The sequence below is a fragment of the Ursus maritimus genome, unplaced genomic scaffold (genome assembly GCF_017311325.1).
Source record: "Ursus maritimus isolate PB19 unplaced genomic scaffold, ASM1731132v1 scaffold_20, whole genome shotgun sequence".
NCBI classification, from domain to species: domain Eukaryota; kingdom Metazoa; phylum Chordata; class Mammalia; order Carnivora; family Ursidae; genus Ursus; species Ursus maritimus.
In genome coordinates, this window is record NW_024424453.1 from 41,617,023 (window position 1) to 41,642,040 (window position 25,018).

Genomic DNA, 25,018 nt, shown 5'->3' on the forward strand with positions numbered 1-25,018 from the left:
AGCAATATTGCCATTTTGGAGATAGAATGATTGAATTGGAAAGGCAAGGGGTGTTGAATTATTCATCTTTTCAACAAGCATGTATAAGCACCCACTCCTTGCATGGCTTGGCTGACAGTTGTGGGGGCATACACTGATTGGAATAAAGTCTCTGCTCTCAAGGAACTTTAGCCTCCTACTATAAGTCTACTAAGAGAGGCAAACTTGTCAATAGCTAGCCCGAATATGAGTCAACGAAAGGCTCGGGTAAGATGGATAAACATAAGAAGCTAGAGGAAGCTATGAGGTGGAGCTAGAGAGAAAGTTAAATTGCAGAGGCCCATGAAAACCATGGTAGGGAATTTGGTCTTTGTTATGTGGAACCATCATTAAATATGTGTGTATACACACACACACACACACACACACACAGAAATATTGTGAATTTACAAATGGCTAGTCCTCCAATTCCTTTATTTTTATTAAACAATAAACCCATTTTTCCCATCGCCCCCAACCCCTGACTTTGACAACCACCAATCTGTTCATTGTACCTAAGAGTTTCTGTTTTTTGTTTTTTTGTTTTGTTGTGTTTCCTTAGATTCTACATAGAAGTGAAATCATACAGTGTTTGTTTTTCTCTCTCTGGTTTATTTCACTTAGCCTAATGCCCTCAAGGTCCATCCATGTTGTCACAAATGACAGGATTTCCTTCTTTTTTCTATGGCTCAATAATATTCCATAGTGTGTGTGTGTGTGTGTGTGTGTGTGTGTGTGTGTGTGTGTTCCTTTATCCATCACTAGACAGTTAGGTTGTTTCCAGGTCTTGGCTATTGTAAATAACGCTGCAATGAACATGAAGGTACAGATATAGTTTTGAGATAGTGATTTTGTTTCCTTTGGATAAATACCCAGAAGTGGAATTGGTAGATCATGCGATAGTTCTATTTTAATTTTTTGAGTAATCCTATGTTGTTTCCCATCGTGGGTGCACTAATTCACATTCCAAATGATCTCAGTAAATAGAAGAAAAGTTGATCCATTTACCTGAATCATCCAAAGGATGAGCTAGCTTCACTAGTATACTTTGCCCAGTGAATTCTGGATTAATATTTATAATATCGTATGAAATAGGCAATGCTTAACCGTTCAGGCTTTCACTATCCAGGCAAGGTCTGATTCTTATCGGGGCTCTCTTTGTGAAACTAAATGCTATGAAGTGAGGAAATCTGTGAGAAACTTTGGAGAGATGCACATGGAGACGCCATGTGGAAACTGAGGTCCTTGACCCTCAGCTCCTGTTGAACACCAACAGCCAACAGAGACTGCTAGGCATGTGAGTGAGTCATTTGGCAAGTGAATCCTCCAGTTCTGAATCCAGTGGCCCTAAGCTGACACTCAGAGGGCCCGAAGTGAGCCTTCATCCCTGAGCCTTGTCCAAATTCCAGATTCAGGCCAATAAAAGATTGTTGTTATTTTAAGCCAAGAAATTCTAGGGTGGTTTATTATGAAGAATAGTTCGCTGGAACATGTTCCACAGAGGATTCATTATATTAACATCTTCTTGCCTTGATCCCATTCATTTAAGGTACCCCAACTACTCAGATTTCAGAAAATCAACTCAGGAGCTCGGAGAAACGCATTTTCATTTCTCTCGAGAGTTTGAAATGGAGACTATGATTCAAAATTCAAGGGATTTCCTTTATATGCAAACTTACTGGAATATATGATTTTAAAACAATGCTTACCCCTGTTTCTAAAGATAGTTAAACTGAACACACAAGCAAATGATATTTTCTTCCACATTTCTGTAACATTTGTGACACACATAATAAGTCTTACAAAGGCTCCACTTCTGGCCCAGAGGGGCCACTGCTGTAGACGTGAAGGTCATGGAATCCCATGGCCCTTCAATGCGAGGCTTCCTTCTTAATTTACTAATTGAGTCACAAATATAGCTTCTGATACCTCCTCTCTTCTCTTCTCTTCTTCTTTTTTTTTTTTTAAAGATTTTATTTATTTATGTGACAGAGAGACAGCCAGCGAGAGAGGGAACACAAGCAGGGGGAGTGGGAGAGGGAGAAGCAGGCTCTTAGCGGAGGAGCCCGATGTGGGACGCGATCCCAGAACGATCTCACGATCCCAGAAGATCCCGGAACGCCGGGATCACGCCCTGAGCCGAAGGCAGACGCTTAAGGACTGCGCTACCCAGGCGCCCCTCTTTTTTTTTTTTTTTTTTTTTGATAGGCTGTCAAGACACGTCAGGGGCAGCAACCAATCAGCTCCTGGTATTAAACAGCATATTTTGCTGAGCTGGATTTGACTCCTGGTTGCTACAAAACAAATCTAAGTTTATATCAGAGGTGACAAACTCCATGCCCTGTCATTTATCCTTTTTATAGCATGGTCGACACCAACGGTCAGCAAGTCTTGATGATCACGTGAATCAACTAGAGTAGAAAGCAGCCAAGTCTAGAGGTTTCCTGTGTCAATAATTAGAAATCATTTGTTTTTAATGAAAAGAAAACTAAATTAAAAACAAATTCTTCTGCTTTTGATTACCCTATATTTTTAAAATATAACAGGGATAACCGCTATTAATACTGGAATGGATATCACTCTTGACACGAGCCTAAATATATGTAGGTATTCACATTTATACGTGTAATGATTACCAAGAGAAAAACATATTGAGATTTTACCGTGTAGTAGGCACTGTAGTAAGTGTTTTGCAAATACTATTTCATTTAAAACAACACTCTGAGGAAAACAACATCAACCAATTACAGAGTTGAGGAATTGGAAGTTCAAGTCTAAGATCGCATAGCTATCAAACACAAATGTCTAGCTCCAAACCTACATTTGTTTACTCCAGATATTAATTTTTATTATTGTATCTCCCATCTTGTGCATCTGATTTTTTTTGCATCTAAAATTATAACTGTCATTGTTGACAATATTCACTCATTCACTTACAACCACTTACAGACTTACAAAATATTTCACTATTCCTGTCTTGCTAGGCATTTCAATTTGGTTTTATTTTCCTTTTTTTTTTTCACTAGAATAAATAACACTGCAATGAATATCCTTGTGGATAAATCTTACCATACATCTACAGCCTTATTTATTCCTAATGATGAATTTCTGGGAGTAGAGTCTTAAGGACAGTGGCACACAAAAATTTCATGCTTCCAAGAGTAACATCATAATTCCCTTCAGAAAAAGTATACCAAATTACATACCTGCCATCCGTATGCACCTGTGTCTGCGTCCTAAAACTTCACTTAAAAAAAAAAAAAAAACAAAATTAATAAGAAAAACTTAAACCACAAAGAACACAACCTTTCCAATCACAGTATCATCTTAGAAACAGAAGATATCTTCGCAGTCGTTTTCTCGAATCTCCTACACATTTTGGACCCTTTCCATACAGCATCCCGATCTAGGGTATCCACCCTACGATGCTCAGGAAGTGGGCATGGAAAATAAAGAACAATTTTAAATATCCCTAAACTCCACAGCACATTTTTTACCTCTTGGCAATGAAATGCTGTTCAAACTATTCTAAAATGCATTCACAAGGACAGCCTCATTGGAAGTGGGGAAACATTGACAGGCTTTCAACATACTGGACACAGGTCTTGAAATGATCAAAGAGGTTTTGGTCATTCTCCACCTGGAATGGGTTTGTTCTAGGTGTTGGCAGCGGATTGCTCTATGCAGTTGTCCAACAGCTTGGTTTCCCTTGCCTCTGGGAATTCAGCAGAATTGGTGGGCTTGTCAGTGGGAGAAGAAAATTATCTAGAAATACAAATGAATGACATAGTTTTACATTTCTAGGTAAAGGGAGCTGAGAGTAGAACTCTCTGTGTCCTCCCCTGCCCCAAACTTAAAAATTTCATCACCCAAGTTCCTTTAATTCTGGAGACACTGGGATTTAGCTGTGGTTTAAAGGAGAAAACGACCTTCAACTGGTTAAGCTTTCCTTGAGTATCCATTAGCCACAAAACAAGGCTGGGTGTTGCAGCGAAATCCTAAAAAAGGAGAAAGAAGGAGGTAATACAGGTGAGTAAAGCAATGGAAGTCTATAAAAAATCTGTAAGTATGTGAATTCTGCAAGTGATTGGCACACATGACCGTGACATCAAAGAGAAGAGGAGAGGTAATTCTGTCTAGAGTAAGGGGTTAGGGCTGTAGAAAAGGGCTGTCAAAGAAGCTGGCATTTGTAGATGTGGAAGACCGGTTGATCTGGCCCAAATTGCTTGTTTGTTTTATTTATTTATTTAGGTGCAGATCTGATGAATTATTTAAATCATGACATAAGAACTGCTAAAATTAGTAATTTGCTTTAATCTTAACAAACACGTGCACACACACACACACACGCGCGCACACACACACACACACACACACATACTTTCTTAGGGTCTATATGCACTATACACTCCATTTTGGCTGTATGTTCAAAGTCATCCCTGCAATGGGAAGGCAAATTCAATTCTCCTAACACCTTCTGCTTTGGGAAACTGGACTGGTTGGGGGTGGGAATCAGGGGCCACGACTCATTCCCAAAACTTTGGGCTTCAGGAACTGCAGGGGATCATTCTGATATTAGGTCATAGAGCCTTCGGGAGGATATCTCACTTTATTCATCTTACCCCAGAACAGCCTAGTACAGTGCTTGGCACCCAGTAGGGAATCATTTGTCAAATAGATTTTAAGCATCCGCCTTTTCCCCATTAGAGGACAATCAACCCATCACCACGTTATGCTTCTTCTGGCAGTTTTATTCAGCTCTGATCTCAGTAGTTGGAAAAACAGCAGAAAGAATGGGGCCATAGCTTCCTGAGAGTGGAGCTATGCACCGGCGGGGCCAGGAGGGGGAAGGGGGGGTTCGAGGAAGGAAGGCAAGGGAGGCGGAGGGAGCCAGTACTCCCACCTCAGCTCTTCTCCTCCAGCAGCAAACGCTCAGCGCCCGCCCTCTCTCTCCATTCCGGACCCTCCACCCGGGAGGCGACAGGGCAGCGCGGGCGAGGCGGCGGCAGGGCTCCGACTGTCACGTTCATTCCCTGCTGCTTTTCCAGTCCCCTGCCTCCTCGCCCTTCCTCCCTTATCCCCAGCCCCGGGTTTGGAGGCGATTCCCCTCTAGTGACTGAGACGATCGCATCTGGGCGAGCGGCGCTTCGCCTCCCTCGCGTCTTTGTCTCCTCCTCCTGCGAGGCTCCGGGGCCGGGCGCAGGGTCTGCAGCAGCCGCCGCAGAAGCGGGAGCCCAGCGGTGCTCTGCACGGCTGCCGGGCCGGGGCCGCACCCTCGCTCGGCGGAGGCGCCGGAGGACGCCAGCGAGCCACGCACTGCCCGCGTCCCGCGCTCCAGTCGCCGCGCACTAACGCCGCCGCCGCGACCCGGAACGAGCCCTCTCGGCCGGCCGGGTTCGGGGTGGGCAGCCGGGCTAGCAGCGGGGTGGGAAGAGCAGCCGCTGCAGTTCTGGCAGCGCACACCCCCAGGCAGACGCATCCAACGCCTCCTCCCTGCGCCACGAGGATGGAGCAGCCACCCCGGCCCGGGACTGGCGCAAGGTAAGGTGCAGCCGCCTGTTGCTTTTCGCAAAGCGCGGTGTCGTCCCTCTGCCGGCGTGCCTAGGCCGTCCCTTCCGTAACAAGTAGAGGGGAACTATCACCCCAGGTCAGAGATATGTCCAAATCCCCCGGCCCCTTGGCGCCAACCCTGGAAGAGACCCCTCCTGGCGAGGGGGAGTCGACCCCTCTGTTTGCGTGCAGCCGGCTGCCGTGCAATAGTCTGCAAACTTTTGTGCCCCCCTCCCTGCGCGGTGCTCACCCCGTGCCATGCAAGTTGCACGTCTAGTTCTCGCGTGCGCCCTTCCCCCAGTCCTCCCCCACTACCACCCCCTGACGTTTGCATCTGCCCATTTCTCTCTCGGTGTTCTTGCTAGTCGACTTTTCACTCCCTGCAGCTCCCGCTAGAGAGGCGAGGGTTTGGGACCCAGCAGTGCTCATCCTGCCTGTGGGGGTTGGATAGGAGCAGAGATAATGAAATAGGGGTGGGACGTAGGGGGGAAGGCTGCGGCTATCGCTGGGGCTCTGTCTAGCGCGGCGGGAGCCGGTCCATCCCTGCGAATGCCACCCCCAACTCGGTAATGAAACCCTTGGAGTGGCTTGCGGCTCTGTGCCGCGGGAACTGCAAGTGCAGATCCGGGTGGGTGAAGTAAGTCATTTGGGGAGGGAAATGTTGCTGGAGGGGTGGACGAGGAAACCGAAGGTCGGGGATAGATCTGGTTGAAAGTGTTCCAAAGGGCTCTGCTTTTAAAGTGGGCAAGGGGCCAGCCCCGAGCCGTCACCTGACGTAGAGGAAAAGGGATTTGAGCCCGGAGGGCTCTGGCCCGGGTGTGTAAATACAGATGGGGGAGGGGCTGGGCACCTGGGGAGGCGCAGGGAGGCAGAATGGAGACCAGGAATGCCAGAGCCCGAGGGGGACTTGGGAAGGCAGGCTTCTGGGTGCCTGGGATGGGGCGGTCTTCCCCTCCAGGAGAAACAAACCTCCTGGCGAGATTCTGAATGCGTTGGCATCTTAGGCGGTGACTGAGTGGTCGGATCATGGACCAGGGATGCCTTTCCTGGCTCTAAGAGGACCGTAGTCCCCTCCCTTCTCCGGCACCCACTTATACACCCTTCCACCTCTGCAGCCGGGTTGGTAGACCCACGCCCACCGTCCCTGCCCCGCGCTCGGAGTCAAAGAGGTCTGCACAGCAGCAGGGTGGGAAGGGGATTCCTGGCCCCCAGGGGAGGCGTGTGTGGGGGGTAGGGGGGAGTCCCCAGCGCCTGGCGAGTAGACAGGGGTTCGAACCGGTTGGTGGAGAGCGCACGGGCGGAGGCTGCAGTGGGAGCCACCTCCCCCCCCCCCGCCCCTCTGCAAATTGCACCTGGGCGGAGCGAAGGAGTGGGGGAGCCCCACGCTGCTCCCGCAGGCTCCAGAGCGCAGAGCTGGAGGGCGTGCGGGGCAGGCGAGGGGGTGTGGGCATCAGGTGAGGGGAGACTTAGCTTCCGGGCCCGGGCCCCCGGGCAGAGATGGGTCTGTCCACGTTTGGGCCCCTAGGTAGATCCTTCTGGTTGTTCCAGCCGCTTTGGTGGATGCGGGAAGGCGAGGCTCTTTCCTCCTCTGCACCCCGGCAATCTGGAATGGAAGACCATCTGCGGGAGGGGACCTAGACTGCTGTGGCAAAGAACGGGCAGCCCCCGGGCTCCGGGCTCCGTTTGTCCAGCTGGGGAACACACTGGGCTACCAAAGGCCTGGAAGACCCTCTTTTAACCCTTCTCTCTCTGAGGAGGTGCACGCCCCTCTCCAAGCAGCGCCTTCGGCTGAGAGTCCTGTTCCTGGTTCCTCCTGGCCCATAGAAGAATTTGCAGGTTGCGTGGGTTCTGGAGCTGTTTCAAACCCTCTGGCCCTGCCTGCTCAGGCCTCCCACGTGCAGGCTTTTAGGGGCACAGCCATCTCTGCGGTTGCCCTGTGTAAGTCTGCTGCTCTCCCGTAACCAGCGGGGAGAGAGCAGAGCTCAGCGCAGTCCCCTTTTCTGGGCCCCACGCCTTGGCTAGACCCTTCCGGAAGAGACGTCGACTGGTCAGGGCTCCGCGGAGGAATCCTGAGGTCGGTCACTCCCATCCTGGGGCGCCCCGGGAGCAGCGAGCTCCCAGTCTCCGGGCTGCAAGCTTCAGAGCCCCAAGGAGCGGGAACGGGGATTCCCTCAGCACAGACTCCGGGTGCAGCTCCTGAGCACAAAGGCCACACCCTCACAGGCCGGGCATCGCGGGGGATAGAGCATTGGCTTCGGCCGAATTACCTGGACACCAGAGGTAGGATCCCAGAATGAAGTCCGGCACCCCGGGCGCGTTAGCTTCCGACACCCCAGGGCCCATTTCTTTCCAGATGCTTATTACCTGGGTTTGTGCTCAGGCCACTTCCCTTTGCTCTAGAAACAGGTTGGAACATGTCCTTCATGTAACTCTTGAAGGAAGACTTTAAATCCACTCCAAAGTGTCTCTCGCCGCCCCCTCCGCGGCTGCTGAGCTATCCTGGGGAGACAGGTAGTAATAATAATCAGCGCCAGGATTTATTGAGCTCGTACTCTGTGCCAGGCACTGTTCTTGATATTTTGCGTAAACTGTTTTAGTTTTAGTCCTCACAACAACCCTGGACGGTAAAGTTGTTTTTCCCCGTTTTATGGATGAGAAAACTAAGCCATGGAGAAATTAAGTTATTTGCTCTCGTTGTCATCTGGCCAGTAAGCGGTGAAGCTGGTTAGCTCTTGTGGGGAGGGAACACTGGATGTGCTCCAAGCTCTCAGCCCTATTTGGTACTAAAGACCTATTGTCCATGAGGAAGTATGGGTGAGGGCCCCAGCCTTTTACTCCAAACTCCAGGGGCATACGATATAAGTGCCTGTTCTTGCCTATGGCACTAGGGAAACTGAGGTTGCATATCGCCCCTCTCGGAGTCTGTCGAGGTGCATCTTGGTAAGATGAGATCCTGGTACTGGAAGTAAATTTAGGGAATTGGCAGCTGGCAATGAACTTCTTTTCTGGACCTTTTGGTAGACATTCCCTTTTTAAATATGAGGAGAAATGGCAAGGGGGAAATTCAAAGGTGCACAGAAATTCTATAGTCACAAACTGTAGAAACTGTTTTTTGCAAATGAGTCCCTTTCTTGTGATTGAATCGCAGAATATTAGAGCTAAAGGGACCTCAGATAGCATTGCTCCCAATCCAGAGGCAGGGAGGAGATTGGGTGATGTGCTCAAGGCTACTCATTGTGTTCCTAGCGTAACTAGTACTGGAAGCATTGTCTTCGGATTCTTGGTCAAAATAAACTGTGTTGATGCCTAAATAGATTACGTCCCCTGCTGTTGTTTTTCAGCTTCTCCAAATTAATTATGGAGAAACTTATTTATTAAAAAAAAGTTCACTTTTCTGTGTTTCATAAATGCCTCAATCAGCATAACCAGGAAAAGTAGCTACGTATAATGGATAAACCATCACAAATGTGCCTCATTTGCAAAAAATTGCAACCTAATACTTATACACCTTCAGATCAACAGAATCTAACTAACCATGCAAACCTTTAGATGACTCTAAATAAAACTAAAGGTATTTTCAATCATTTTAGCAGTCTTTTTGTCAACTTGAATAGCTCTGTCTGGCCTCATGCCCAAGTATTTGGGAAAATAAGAGAAATCCTCTTGAATACAATGAAATGATTCGGTATTATTTCTTCTGGATTTCTGACCCTTGGGTCAAACCTCAGGCTGATGCAAATCTGAGGCAAAACAGTATCTTTTTAATGGCTATACTTGGGGCTCAGAAAGGGGAAAAATAGTCCTTTGCCACTCTCTCACCCACTGAGCCCCTATAACAGAGGGACCTTCTCCAGCAACGTAGGGACTCCATATACCCCTAGGCATTCTTGTAGGGCAGAATTCTGGTTTCTAAGAACATCCCCTGTCTTTTCTCTGTAGCTGTGGTATCAGGATGTCTTGCCCCTGGAGACAAACCAAGACAAAGTCAGCTGGAGTAAACAGGGGGACTGGGAAAAGCCTATTTCTCAAAACCACATGAGGGGTAAGAGTTACAGGCAGACAGATGGTGGAAACTTGGTGCCTTTATGTAGCCTGGAATAGGATTTCCATCCCTGCTACTGTGGCAAGCCAGGACAGAAGCCCTCAGGCAGTGAATGGGGGTGGAGGAGGATAAGGTGGAGGTGGGGGAACAGTGCTGTCAAGAACCTGGGGTGGGGGTCGATGGAGGCTTGGCTGATAAAGGGCTTTGGGATGACAGGAATGGCCACGGACAGCCTGTGCTAAGAGATGCTCTTCTTCCCCCTTCCGCACCTACCCACCACCTCAGTTTGCCATCTGTGTTGGGTTGACTGATCTAAATCCCAGAGTCCCCAGTTATCTCAAAGGAAGCATTCACTTTCTAGAGAATTTATTAGAAATGAATATTGTCTTATGTAAGTCAGAAAAAATATGCCTAGTTACCCTATTTTTCAGGGAGAACCATGAAAAATCAAATTATCCCAGAAGGGTAGCCTTCTCAAGGCGGGGATGCTGATTCAGTTAGATTATAGCAATGTGAGAGGGAAAAAAGATGTAACGTTGAAATCAGGTATGGCAAAAGCCAAAAGGAAACGGGCTCCCTTTTAGGAACCACAGGAAGAAGAATCCTTTTTGATCTGGGCAGACATCCTGGTTCCCAGCTCCTAGCTTTTCAGGGTTGGAAGGAGGCTTAGCTGGAGCCTCACCCTGTTTAGCTGGGCATGACAGCCATCCTCTCTACCTAGTTTGCTGTGGCTCCTGTGTGGTGGAGGGCTAAAGGGCCCACACAGCACTTCTGCTGGGACACTTCCTTTTGCATGTATTTATCTTAAATCATACATTGATATCAGTTTCTTGGCAGAATAACAATTATTGTTAAACAACATGTTCTGGGGGAAAGGTTCTGAAAAAAACAAAGCCCTTTTATTCAGAACACAATGAATAAACTCATTTATGTAATACATTGCATGCAAACTCTCAGTTTGGGTTAGATACTTGAAAATAAAAACATAATCAAGGACCGGAGCATCTGAACTTGACCTACTTTTAGTAACAAGAGAAGCCACATAATAAGTTTCTGTGGAGTTTGAAAAAGACGTTGGCAGGGGACAAAAAAAGGAGCACTAAGTAGAACCTGAGAAGCTTTACTCTCATGGATTTTATTTTAAATAAATATATAATATCTTAATTTATATTTAAGTTTGAATATTCCATATAATCAATAAAGATGGTGACTTCGACGAGCTTTATTCTACAAGTGGTTGGGAACCATGAGGGAAGCTCTTACATCTGTCATACTTGTATATAGCTATACATGGTTCCTAAAAAGCTAGTGAATTAATACATTGCAACATGACCTATGAAATGGCCATTGTATGTGAGAATGAAGTCTGCAATCTTCTCAAGAGCTAAGCAGCTTGGAACATACGATTTTCTCAAAAGGGATGAGTTCATCGTAAGGGTGATATAATTCATTTAAAATAAACGAACAAATATTGCAAAAGAACCATCTTGATAAAAATAGATTTTTTTTCTTTAAGAGGATCAAAGAACAGATCAGCTAAGTGTACAAAATTTGTGGTTTCAATTTATCCTAAGTTCTCTGAGCTGATTTTTATGTTAGCAACTGTCCAATGGAAGTGTCACTACACTTTCAGTGTTTTTTTAAAGATTCATGCCTTGTCTTAGAAATATAATAGAAACAAATATAAAAAAATAAAATATTGTGAGCCATATGACAATATGTGACAAAACGAAGTATATTTTCAAATGCAGATTAGGTTTTTTGTTTCTCTTTTCTTTATTTCTTTCCTTTTTTTTTTTTTTTTTCTTTCTTCCTTCCTTTCTTTTTTAGGCTATTGATATAATTTTCAGTCTGCATGTGAGTATTCCATACCTTGCCGGGTGAGTTGGCTGTTTCAGGACAGATATTTCCCCTGGTGAGGGCAGGGAGGAGGTACAGTGCACTTGTATGTTTGTCCAAAGCTAAAGCACAAAGGTCATGAAGTCACACTGGCTTTTCCTCTAGTCTAACCTCATCACTTCTGATTTAGAAAAGCGCTGCTGGTCTAGGCCTGCTTACAGAGGGCTCACCCTGTTAGCAGTGACTAAGCAGTATACTGGGGATTTACGCACTGAGAAGACTCCTGGTCCAGTCTGCTGACCTTCCCTAGGCATCTGGTCATCAGGGATTATCAGGCAGGAATGTGTTGCATCCTCCTACAAATTATATTTAAGCTTGGGTTGGCAAAGGTAGGTACCCTCCTACTATGGAATGTTTTGTTGTCATTTGTCCAGGTAGTCAGTCTGTTTTTTGGTTGCCTTTTAGAAACACATCCTGTAGACAAAGTTACCTCCCTTCCCTAATGCAAGGTATAGTGTAGACTCTTGGTGCCCAGAGCGTGCACTGCAAAACCCAAAAAGGAGGGATGACTGATAGCCAGCCAGGTCAGGAGAGAGGTAACTGAGCTGCAGTGGAGGCTGGGGGAGGAGAGAAAGGGGGTAAGGGAGGCAGGCCAAGAGGGAAAACAGACCACCTGAAGGACGAGAACCCAGCCATTAGTACAGAAAGACTAAATAAGATTTGGTAGTGAGCCAGACCTGAAGGATAAGATGAAAAAGGCATAGAAATCAGACGCTAAAGAGAGGGAATGGGAATGATAAAGAGCTCAAGAAGTGTACAAGGAAGCAATAATGTACCCAAATAATTCCTCCAGGTCTAGGTCAACACAAAGGCAGGCAGGCTAGCCGCTCCGCCAGAGGGCGTGGTCTCATACTCACACTCCCTGTCCCTTGTTAATGTGGCTCCTCAGTCGCCTGGCCAAGGGCTCTTCATCTCATTGATGCCTTGCAGCACTTTGGCAGTCTGCCAAGCGTAGGGACCCCAGAATGATGTGTTTAAATGCTTAAAATGCAATGCAGATGATTATAACACTACACACACACACACACACACACACACACCACTGTGACCTGCTACTGTGTGTAACAACGAGATCTATTGGTGGGACGGATGGCTACCATCTCTCCTGAGTAGGGATCAGCAGCAATGCTGCTTCAAGATCACTGCAACAGCTGAGTTCTGATATGAAAATATCTGATTTGTATCAGTGGCAAAATCGCTGGTTCCGCTACTACATGTCAGGTTTGCAGCCGGCACTTATGATGGAATGAAATACTAAATTGTACTTCAATGTTAGTAAACACAGTTGCGACTTTTTCCCCATTCAAGTGTGTGGCTCACTTGAATTCTATGGATAGATGCCCAAACGTCTGTGACCCCAAGAACCCCAAACCCATATACTTCAGTATCTGCAACTGACACTGTAGGTGTGCATTGGAACAGGCGTGGGCAAATTGTACCAGGGTCCTCCTAGCTGCTTTTATCTCTCTGGGATCTCTCTCTCTGGACCAGTTTTCACTTTTCTGGCCCAAGGAACTGGCTTTACCTGCCCTATTCCCAGGGATTTGGTGGTAGATACTGATGGGCATTGGCAAATAAAAAACACCATTAGCAAAAGAGAGTCATAGATCAGGGGCATAGGCAGGCTACGGGATGCCTTAGAAGACGGGCTTCCTTGGAGCAGCAGCAGCCTCTGCCTCCTGGAGAGATGAATATTGGCCTGTATTTCAGTTCCCAGTGGCCACCTTGGCTCTGTGCCCCGTAGCCTTGGCTAGTTTCACCTGAAGTGAGGTTGAATTATCAGATTGCATTGCATTTCAGCTGAAAGTATTTAGTTCCCCCTCTAATGATTTTTTTTTCTTTCCCCAAAGCAGAGCTGCCACAATGGCTTTGAAAGGTTCACTTCCTTTCCCTGCCCACTTCCTGGTTATCAGGAAATGGCCTCCGTGCAGGCAGGTGGATGGAGACCCATGGGAAAAGGTCCAGATCTGGAGAATTCTTAAGCTGGATAATAAGGCCTGAGTGATAGAGAGGGGACTGTGGTCATAGAGTGTTTTCTAAACAGAGAGCTCCTATTGTCCTGCATAGGGAGAAGGTGACAGGATGTCACTGATCTTGGAGATCACCATGTTTCTCCCTGTTCTATTTGGTGAAGTAGAACAGGCTCAGTAGAAAAAGCTCTGCCAAGAAAACCTTTGACTCTGCAGGGGGAGACTACGTGGCAGAAAACATCCTCTTTATACGCAGGTAGAGTATTTGGAAACCAGGCAACCTTATTCTGCTTCTAGCTTTGACCTTAACCAGCTTAATGTCTTTGGGCTGGTTGAGTTGACTGCCCTCTGCTCTACTGACCAAGTAAACTCAAAGCTTTCTAGAGCCCCTGCCAGCTCTGTGGTCTACAATGTCAAGGGTGCAGCTGGCATTGTTTTATTTATACTCCCTATGATGGCTTTCCTGTTCAGCTGGTTCAAGCTCACTTCGCTTAGGCCTTCTGGCCCTGACATGCCACAGAACCAAGAGTGAGAAGTAGACACTCTACAGTCCTGAGAGTCTGTTCACACCCGGAGCACTTCCAAGAGCCCCGATGGTGGTGGTTGTCAGGGGTAGTGGTAGAGGGAAGTTTTGCTGATGGGTAAAGGCATAGAGTAAGGAAAGCATAGAATCATCGATAAGTTTCCTTGCAGCCATAACTGTCACCCAGGAAAGTTGTAGGACAGATGATGGAGATGAAGTTTTGACTGTGTACCCATCTTCATAACCATTGATGTGTCATTTCCTGCTAAAAACTTGCAAGTTACTCCTTGTTGCGTCTAGGAAGTTACATCCTTAGTATGGTTTAATGGCTCCTTCCTCACCTGGTCCTGCCTGTCTCTTCCTCGGTCACTTTCCTGGGCACGTCCTGTGCCCTCCTGTGTTCCAGCTGAGGAGTTAGTCCGGGGAGTACGGCCAACTGGTCACATTTCCTCTTTCCAACTCTGCATTCAGTGATATCATGTTGGTACCTCGAAATCCCCTCTGGTAGGATCATTGACACCACAGAAACGCACAGAGACTACAAAGCAGGGCTTTTATTCCCAGGGAATCTGTTGTTAAAATTTACCAGCACACACAGCTGCCCCCGCCCCCACTGACAGCCCTGCAGTTCCTGCCACCGAACGTGCCATTCCCTCTTCCTGACAGTTCACCTGCCTGGCTCTCCCTCCTTCCCTCTCTCTTTCCTTCCTTCTGTCTCTCCCTTCCTTCTGTCTGTCCATCCACCCCTCTATCCGGAGGTAGCCAGACTCGGTTCTAATTCCCCATCTGCAACTTAATAGCAAGATGAGTGACTCCCGAGAAAATGTCTTAACCTTTCATAGGCCCCCATTTCCTCTGTGTGAAATGTTGTGAAGCTTAAATGAGTTCCTGTGTATAAGGTGCTCGGAACAGTATCTGGCACATGATGATACTACTTCTTTGTTTTTAGTAATGATCAAAACCTTGTTCATTGCCTACTCTGTGCCCAATACTGAATATGCACATAGGAAAATAGGTTCGATAAAATAAACGCAAGAAAATATTCGAGAGCCCTGGACAAAGGCCTGTTAGTTCTTCCAGGGATACGAAGAATTGACTTCAGGGAGCCAGGGGCCTTTGACCTGAATCCTGAAAGACTGCTCACACACGCCTCCAAACCGGCAAGACAGAGGCATCCCAGAGGAGGGAAGTCACGTGAGCACAGGCATGGAAGCAGGGAACAGCACGACCTGCTATGGTCTTGAGTAGGGAGCATGAGCCCATGGAGGGAGAGGGAGTCTTTGATCAGGTTTGGGTTATGGGTTATCCGCAGGGAAGTGAGCCTCAGTCTCCTTTTAGCTCCACTCTTCTGTTGCCTGTGTGCGCATGGATCTGAGCTTTGATTTTCCCAAAAAAGCCAGAAATCCAGATTTTTATGTGAAAGCTCCTGATGTTTAATGGTTGAACTAATTCAATTAAAGACAGAACAGCACAAAACACAGAACACATCTGCAAGCTGTATCCAGCCTTCCACAGAAGAATGGAGTTCTAGTTCCCAAGCTTGTGTGACGGTGACAACATTTGCCCTTGGAATTACTGATTTTGAATAGGATTCTGCCGTTTGCTGTGTGACCAAAGGTGAGAGCCCATTCAACTCTCTGAGCCCTGGGTTTCTCCCAACTGGCTATCATATTTCTCATCCTGCGTAACTTGCTGTGAGGATCCTTTTGGACTATGGAGATAAAAGCCCCTGCAAAGAACCAGACGTGCGTTAGAATTATTCCCAGACACCATGTGCTGTGGGAGAGCCACACATTCAGCACAGCCCTAAGCGTGGGTTCAGCCACCCAAAGATACCTGAATGTCCTTACCTGCCTTTTCAATTTTGACACTAGATGGGGGAAGAGAAATGTAGGAGTGTTTTTTCCCCTTCGTTCAGTGAAAAACATGAGGAGCTTGACGTTCCATTTTGGAAGTCTGTATGGCAGAGATCCAGCTCAAAGTTATTGGTTGCCTCTGCGTGGATTCAGGACCACGGGGAAAGGCCACTCAACCTCTGTGATGTGTGCTGACTGTCTCTTTGAGGTGGTGGAGGATTGTCTGAAAGGAAGTCAGCTGCACGAAGTTTTAGGCAGAGTCAAATCCTGCACTTGGATTTCTGGGATTTCTCCTCTTTGATCCCTGTCCATTCCAGGCTGGCTTTGATCATATGGGCTTTTAAGGAAGTGATTGAACTCTGGAAGAGTCAAAGCATTTCTAGTTGAGAGGCCGGGCTGGGTGGATGTTGGCTTTCCCATAGCAGAGGGGTGAGTATGCAGCAAGCCTGCTTCCTCAGGCCTGGTTAGAAGTGCTCTGTAGTTGCAGCTCTGTGAAAACCTCAGTCCTAGTATAATACATTGAATCTTGCTATCATTCTGATTTTGTGTTATTTTTCTTTGTTTTGCTGTATTACCTGATTGAACTTGATCATGAGAAGCTTCAAAGAGGCAGGCAAGCCTTGAAGACACCTGGTTTTTAAAAGCATATCATTTCCGGATTTTGACCTCAGCGCAGAGATCTTACGATTTCCGCTTTAGATGCTGACCTGAGTTTATTTTACTCTCCTCTAAACCCCAAACCACCTGGGTCCTCAGGACTGAGGTGCCTGGTCCCGCTCTAGCTCTCATCTGTTGACGTCTGGGCCCTCAGCCCTAACCACTGCGGCAGCCAAATCACAGAGGAGCCAGAGTCCTACTCTTCTGAGATGCATTTGAAACAGTTAAGTCTACTGAATTAACATTATAGGTGACATAGCACATTTGATATTTAAGACGTCTTGAGGCCCTAACCCCTAATGTGACTGTGTTTGAGAGGTAATTAGTTTTAGGTGAGGTCATGAGGGTGGGCCCCTCATCGTGGGATTAGTGCCCTTATAAGAAGAGATACCAGAGAGGTTGCCTCCTCTCTTGCCAGCCACACCCACTGAGGAACAGTTTTGTGAGGATACAGCAAGATCAAGGCCATCTACAACCCAAGGGGAGCTCCCTCATAAGACATTGGCCATGCTGTCCCCTTGGCTGTGGTATTTTTTACCGCAGCCCGAGATGACTAATACGGGAGGTTAGTATAAGTTAGGCTGGCCTCCTAGCCACCCTGTGAAACATTTCTTGAGCAAAGACATGTCTGGGTTTATACCACTGTATGTGATGTTCGCCACCAGCCAGGCACATAGTAGGCATTCATTAACAACGTGTCAAAGGAAGGAACACTAATGAAGGGAGTGACAAACATCCAATTTAGAAACAAACATTTGGAAAAAAATTCATTCGAGTATTGGGGATTTTCTGCAGTCATGGTTTGAGATGAAGGAAAAATAAATTCTTGTAGAGTATACTGGGTGGGGGGTGTGTGTGTATGTATATACCAAGCTGTTAACAGCTTGCACTTTTTTACTAGCCCACCCCATGGAGACATAACGATAGTAAAATAAATACGGTCAGCATGCTTTCCTGTTTACCCAGCGTGCAAGCAAGCGACTATTTCCAAGCATTTGCAATTTCATCAAGGTCTCCTAGAACCATTCTCCATAAACAGATGCCGAGTTAGGCTGCTGACCAACCAAAACCTAATTACCTAAAAGTTAGTAAAAGAGAAAAGTCATTTCTTTATTAGAAAGGCACAGAACCTCAATATTGGAAAGGACTTCTGAGGTCCCTTTGGATTTCAAATCCCCAGTGGGCAAGTTGCCATGGAAGGATGTGATTTTCCTGACAAAATGGTGTCTTTAGGGTTTTTTTCTCGTTCCTCTGAGAAATCCCTCCGATACGGTGAGGTGTTTGCTCCATGGCTTTTGCCATTTGAGAATGGAGAAGCTATTTCCTCAAGATGCTATTCATCTTTATTCATATCTGGGTGCAGACGAGTTCAGAATGTGTGGGTGTGGGATTTGAAGAGTGAAGTGCTTAGGTAACAGTTGGTGGGCCAGTTGTGTAATGAAGAAAATGTATTGACAATATTAAATTGTGGGCTGAAGCTGGCTTTTGGTGTTGAAAAAAAAAAAAAAAAAAGAACAAAATTTCCAAAAGTGACAGCATTGTTTTTATGCCAGGGTTGTTTCTAAATGTTGGGACAACAGTGCTGAGAAATATGGGTCTTCAACTTGCGTCGCTTTCTTCTGCCTCGCCTGATTTTACCCTATAAGCCCCACATTGCTTTCTTTTAAATTGGAAGGTGTTGCAGTGCTTCCAAATATACATTCATATTTTACTTAACTGAGGGAAATGGATTCAGTAATAACAGGCAAGATTTTAATTCACTTTGCATATTGCAGGTGGAAGAGCCAACTGGTTTCTAGAAAAATTAATGGTAATTTATTTAGTCACTAAGAAGTTCACTTCCCAAGCTCCAGAACCTCTCACTCATCATCAGCTTCTAGGGTTTTAATAGGTGAAATTGTGCACCTTTAATTCTTTTTAAAAAGTTGTGGTTTTTTTTTTTTTTTTTTTTTTGTCTGCTTTACCTTTTTTTGGTGCTGATAACAGTAGAGACTAATACAGAGAAACCTTCTTTCTCCTCAGTGTGGGTGGAGTGGGGGGGGTGAACATTGACTGTGACCAATGCCAGGTAACATTTGTGGATTCCACCTATAGCAGGTGTTTCTAGTAAATACACATGGATGTTCAGGGTCCTTAGCAATGCAATGCCTGGTTCAGGGGGTTTTAGCCATTTTTCTCACTATGTATTCTGTTGGAAGTCAGGTAAAACCTATGTACTCTTTCTTATTTTTTTAATGTAAAACTAACATTTTTAGTTTGTTTAAATTAAATATAAAAATATTTTAAATGTAAAAATTAAAGTACATAAGATCACAAAGAACTGTAACAACAACAAAAATACCCACAGAACACTGATTCTCAGGGATTCCTAGAATCTGTCACACTGAACTTACAATATTATGCATGACCTATATCACTGCCAAATCTGTCATCCCTATTAAAAAAATCACTTTAAATAACACACTTCAGTAGTTAGCTTCACCATCAGATATATTTGAACTTGCCTGGTCTAGACTTATAGCCCACATACCTGTCATATTTCAAAAGACAGTGCTAACTTATGAAGAATTCAACATTCTCATTTAGACTGTTCAGTTTTGCAAAACAATAACAAATAATTTAAATGGTTGACTTCTTTCTATTTATCCATGAAGAATAAATAAGTGTAGATAGGGGCAGCTATTAAGCAGCCCAGATGTCTGGATCACTGGGTAAGAAGATGCACCTTTTCCCTTTTGTGGCTGAATGACTACCAGATGAGAAGTTGACCAATAATTGTCTCTCTATATTAGGAGGGGCTATGGTCAGGAGTAATTAACTATCATGACTTTAAAGTTGTGATATACATAAATGATATTTCGGAACTGTGTTGCCATATATAAAAAAAAAAAAGCTGTGATTTTTATTGGTGATGTCACAGATACTGAGTGTAGTCTGTTGCTTGTCTTTAAAATTGAAGAAAATGCCAAATTTCATTTGTTGATCGGTGGGGGCAAAAAAAGTAGAGAAGACCTCCCGCAGTTGTGGATCCCCTGCACTGTAGTCATGGCCTCTCAATGGGGGCCATGGACCCCAAGTCAAAACCCTCTGTCTCAAGGTGTGAGTCAATGCCTGACAACATGGAAAATAACAATGAGAACAATTTTCAGACAGATGAAACCCACAGAAGGGGTTAGAACAGAATGTCACTATCCAGTGATCTATTTAACAAACATGCTAGAATTCGACCTGAAGAGCGTGGTTGGCTTAGTAACTAGTCTCTTTGGAAAGAGACGCGTTGCCTTCATTCAATGGGGCGTTGGGTCTTCTCTGAGAGCCAGTGGCATAATGTTGTGAATGGTCTCATCAGTGTGAATTGTTAAACCGTTTAAGGTGGGTGTGGCATTTTGAAATAAGCCAAAGTCATTTGAAGTAAGGCTCCTGAAGGTAGAGGTGATCAGGTGTGTAAACACCAGACTGGAACTTGAAAATTCTGAGGCTGCTTTTCAGAAGGGACTCGTTAGCTGTCCTGGAGGCTGTTCCATCGTGGGGGAGGCAGGTAGGGATGAAATCTGGAAAAGATCGGGTTTCCAAAATGATAGCATCCTTGGAATCCGCCTGCGGTCCCTGGGGTGACTAATTTATAGAGGAACACTCATTTCCCTCTATAAAGTAATGTTCCAAGATGGTTTCATAATATTTAATGACAATATTCAGTAGTCACATTCTATACATCTTGAATGGAATGGTAGTTACTTGGGGAATTTAAAATTTTCCAGGAGCCACATTAAACATGTAAAAAGAAAAAGGTGAAATTAAGTTTAATAATGTTTTTTTTACTTAACCCTATATATCCAAAATTCTCATTTTAACATATGATCGAGTTAAAATATTGAATTTTTTTTCATACTGAGTCCATGAAACTAGTGTGTATTTTATATAGCACATTGCACTTTGGACACTGAATTTTCATCAGAAACACTTGACCTATGTTCAGATTTCACAAAATTGACAATTGCAAAAGCAGGTTCACATATCCTTGTTGTTTCAAATATACTTGAATGTTTTCCAATAACTGGCGTATTGGGTTTTAAATTTAAATGAATCACAAATAAAATTCAACATTTAGCTCCTCAATCATGGGAGCCACATTTCAGGTGCTCAGTATCCACTGTGACTGGGGGTTACCATAGCAGGTGGTGCGGGTCTAGATTATATGGGGAAACAAGGGGAGCAGGATCCATAAGCATAGTGTGGACGTTCAAACTCGGGAAAACTTGAGAGATCTTCATCCTTCCAGTGTTTTTATCCTCTCTATGAAACAGTTCTTTTGGTCTTTTTGTTAATCCAGTATTTTCCCCAAAGCTCCCCATCTTCTCCTTAGACTCCCTTCATATGACCCTCCAAAGGATCTTTCCTTATGAGTATTTAGCATGTACATTCCGGGGGCACCATATGGTCTCTGCTTCATAGATGGAGGTTCAGGGATGAATGGAGATGATTGGATGAAGACAAGAAGTTAATACCCCTGCTCCAGGTTCTTATGACTAAGCACTTAAACCACAGGAGCAAAGTTTCCTGAGACTCTAAGCCCCACTGGATGCACCTCTGATTCTGATTCTGAAGACTTGGGTTGGGGGGGTGGGGCTCAGGAAACTGCCTTTTCATCAAGTCTTCCTTGCTGTCCCTACCTCAGGTGATTCAGCCCAGCCTGATCTAGTAGCTACTGCCCTGAGCAGCCCTCCCCTCCACTGTATTATTTTTGCTAGTGGTTCCTAACGTGTGTTCCGAGGACCCCCTTCATCAGAATACCCTGTGTTTTGTTGAACTGAAGAGTTCTAGGCCCTGCCCCAAACCAGCAAAGTCAGAATGGCTGTGTCTGTGGAGCGAAGAATCTGCATTTTTAACAAGCTCCTTAAGTAATCCTTGTGCCTAGTGGCTTTAAAAAGCACCGCTTTATGCAGAGCCCTCCCCAGCTTGGACGTATGAAATTCTTTGATCCCACCCTTTCTCATTCATTCTCTTTCCCTGTGTCTGATGTTTAGAAGTCCACTGTCACATTGATTCCACCTCCCCTGTGTTCAGGTCATTTCACAAAGATGTAGATTGTGAGATTCTGTCTCTGACCTCTGAGAACTTGTGGACGTGGGAGGGAGAGAGAAATCTATGGGAAACTGAGCTCGTAAAGAAAGCATTACAGGCAGAGTGCAACATGTATGTGCTGGGAGCAATGAGCTCACAGAGAAGAGTCATATTTGCTTGGGCTGTGAGTTGGTGAGAATGGCTTCAAAGGGGCTTTAGAGACCCTGGATGGGTTTAGGGCAAGATCAGACTGATATTGCACCTGACAGAGAGAGGAGGGGCAGGAGACCTGGAGACCTGTATGAATTAGGGTATGAACAGGGAGGAAGAGCTATCATGAATGAGGGATTTACTGTATGGAGGATCCCAAACAGTTTTTGTTTATGTGGATTATATGATCCTTATGTACCATATTAGAAAATAAAACTGAAAAATCAATAAAATGATTACTAATTCATTAAAATAACAATAATAAACTCATTACATACTAACATAAAAACACATTTTTATGAAAAATAACTTATTTTCCAGAATGAAAATTCAGTGAGAAGAGTGACATCCTTGTACATGTCTGTACATCTCTAATGTCTGGCTTATTAGAATGCAGTCGGATTCTCCTATCTGCTTCTGGATTCACTCTGTTGTAATATCCCATGTCAGAAAACCTTTGGAAAACTCCCCAGTATACTCATGATAGAATAAGCATAGGAAAGGCAAACCACATCTTTAATATTATATCTGTAGCGTTACAGAAATAATCTATATCATATCTACAGTCAAATCATGTCTACAGTATCACGGAAGGAGTCTCATCTTCATGTAAGGGTCTCAGGGACCCCAGGTGTCCCTGGACTACACCGTGAGAGCCATTGGTGTAGAGGGTGGCTTGGTGGGCAGGCAATGGGCAGGTATACCAGGGGGGAGATCTTGTAACAGTGTAGGGGAGGAAGTTGAGGGCATGCACAAGACGTATCAGTAGGGAAGAAGAACGAATGGAGGAGACAGACTCTAGGGAGACAGATGCCATAGAACTTAGTAACCAATTGGGTGTTGGGATGAAAGACAGGGGAGAGGCCCTGAGAGTGTCCTGGGCCAATGGATAGCTGGGTATCTACCAGCCACCAGTACAGGTGTGGGCTCTTCCCCAACATATCCCTGAGCCACCCAGGCCTTCTACTCCACAAGGCTTTCACCTGAGGTAGAAAAGAGGTGGGAGGTCTAGCCCTAGAATAACTTTCTGGAGGTCTAATGCTGATTTTTAATAGTATGATTGTACACTGGCCAAAATTAAGATGAGTAATACTATTAGAAGCATTTGAGTGTGGGCTGGGCTACATATTTCCCATATGAAGGGACACAGGGAAAGATGATTGTTCGGTGATTAACCAAGATGACAGGGTGAGGTTCAGAGAATGCCCTTCTCTTGGGGACTGGGAACATTTGTGGTTAAAAGAGCATTTAGGAGGGATTCAGGAGGCCAGAATATGGTTTTGTGTGTGTGTGTGTGTGTGTGTGTTTATGTGCATATATGTATGTGGTTATATATATGTGTGTGTATAAATATGGTTTTATTTGTGTAATGACATATGTATGGATATGTAATGGTATATGTATGGATGTGTATATGTATGTGTACACACACACACACACACACACACACACACACTATATAGGTTCGGTCCTGAGCCTGAGGTATGGAATAAACTGGCCCTGGGGATCTGAAGTTGTAGTTGAAGTTCCTGGTTTGCCACCAACTAGCAGTATGACCTTGGACAAGCCACCCAGCATCCCTGGGCCTCAGTCTCCTCTGGCAGACGTAGAGGGGTATGAAACATCAGGAATTCTATGATCCAATGTGCATATTTTACAGGCCACAAAGAGCGATATTCTGGAGGACACAGTGATTCCTTCCATCAGTGTCTGAGTTTGCCTGAGCAGCGTTTTGCTGAGCCTGTTTTCAGTCTCGCCTATTGAGAGCCTGGGAAATGAATAGAGAAGCAATCAATCTGATGTCAGGGGACTGGGGATAGCAGCTGTGCCTCTCAGGAATTGCAGGACTTGCCATTTGTTTGGGTATTGTCCCTGGCTTGGCCCAACAACCTTGGCACCTTCTTGTTTCCTTAGTTCTTGAGAAAGCCTTTTATGCCAGCTCTGTCTACACACACATGCACGACACACATAATCACAATAGGACCATACTCTACTCAGTATTTCCCCAAGAAGCCCACTGTGGTATGGGCAGTCATCTTAGATGTGCATAAATTTGCTTTGGGTATTTTTGTGTACTTTGATAGGTATTAGAAAAATACAGCAAGCATAGCAAAATCATTTCTATGGATATTATTTCTTAGGATGATAGTTTAAATAAAGAAATTAAATTGAAATAGAAGATTGCATAAATGCTAACACAGGTTGAACCTGGGTGTAACAAAACTCTTGAAGGCGGTATGTGAGTGACCGATATGTTGGAAGCACTAACTTGATTGCACTGATGAGACTTTTAACAGATGGAGGAGACTCTTGTATCAGGTGGACCTGATACCTATGTCAGAAGGGTTCTTATTCTTCATTGGCTTGGTATTTCAGCCTAAACATCCCTTTTTGGGAGCCATAATTATTTCACATCTACTTTATATCGGTCATGTTAGGTATCTAGAACGAGAGACTTTAACCTGGATATAATTAGAGGAAACAATCAGGTGAATTACAATGAAAGGAAATTCTGTAAACCAGCTGACCCAGGACCCTACAAAAATGTCAGTGTCGTAAAGGGCCAAAAATAAACAAATAAACATGGCTTGGGAACCATTCTAGATTAAAGAAGATTCAAGGAAGAGGACAACTAAATATAATGCATGATATGTGATTGGACTCTGGATCAAAAAGAAGAAGTTATAGAGGACTTTTGGGGACATTTAAGGGGTTTGAAAACCAACTGCTTATTAGAAAACTGTATAGTTATAAAGTTTACATTTTCTGAGTGTGATAATTGCAGTAGAGGCGACTGTTCTTGGTCTAAGGAGATTTATGCTGAAGTATTTAGGGATGAAGTACATCAGTGTCTGCAATGAACCCTCAAATAATTCAAGCCCAATATACATAGATAATGCCCATGTGTACACATATATAGACGTATACACACACCACACACAGACATGTGCACACCCATAGACACGTTTGCACACATTCACACATGCATGCTCACGTATGTACAAGAATAGGGAAAACAAATATGACAGTCTATTTATGTTTTAAAAAGATTCATTTATTTATTTATTTGAGAGAGAGAGAGAGAGAGAGCAGGGAAGAGGCAGAGGGAGAAGGAGAAATAGACTCCCTGCTGAGCATGGAGCCCGATGCGGGGTCGATCTAAGGACCCTGATATCATGACCTGAGCTGCAATCAAGACTCCAATGTTTAACCAACTGAGCCCCCCCAGGCA

General features: G+C 45.0%; 1 protein-coding gene across 4 annotated transcripts in view; it reads left to right on the top strand.

Moving 5' to 3' along the window:
• Positions 1-5,461: 5,461 nt before the first annotated feature.
• LRRC3B (leucine rich repeat containing 3B) overlaps positions 5,462-25,018 on the top strand; it is a 90,615-nt gene continuing 71,058 nt past the window's right edge. For 2 of the 4 annotated variants that reach the window (XM_008709397.1, XM_008709383.1), the window contains exon 1: positions 7,042-7,848. The gene's annotated coding sequence lies outside the window, so the exon portion shown is untranslated. Of the gene's footprint in view, positions 5,560-7,041; positions 7,849-25,018 lie in introns of those variants that run through there. The other 2 variants (XM_008709390.2, XM_008709375.2) reach the window with 2 other exon arrangements.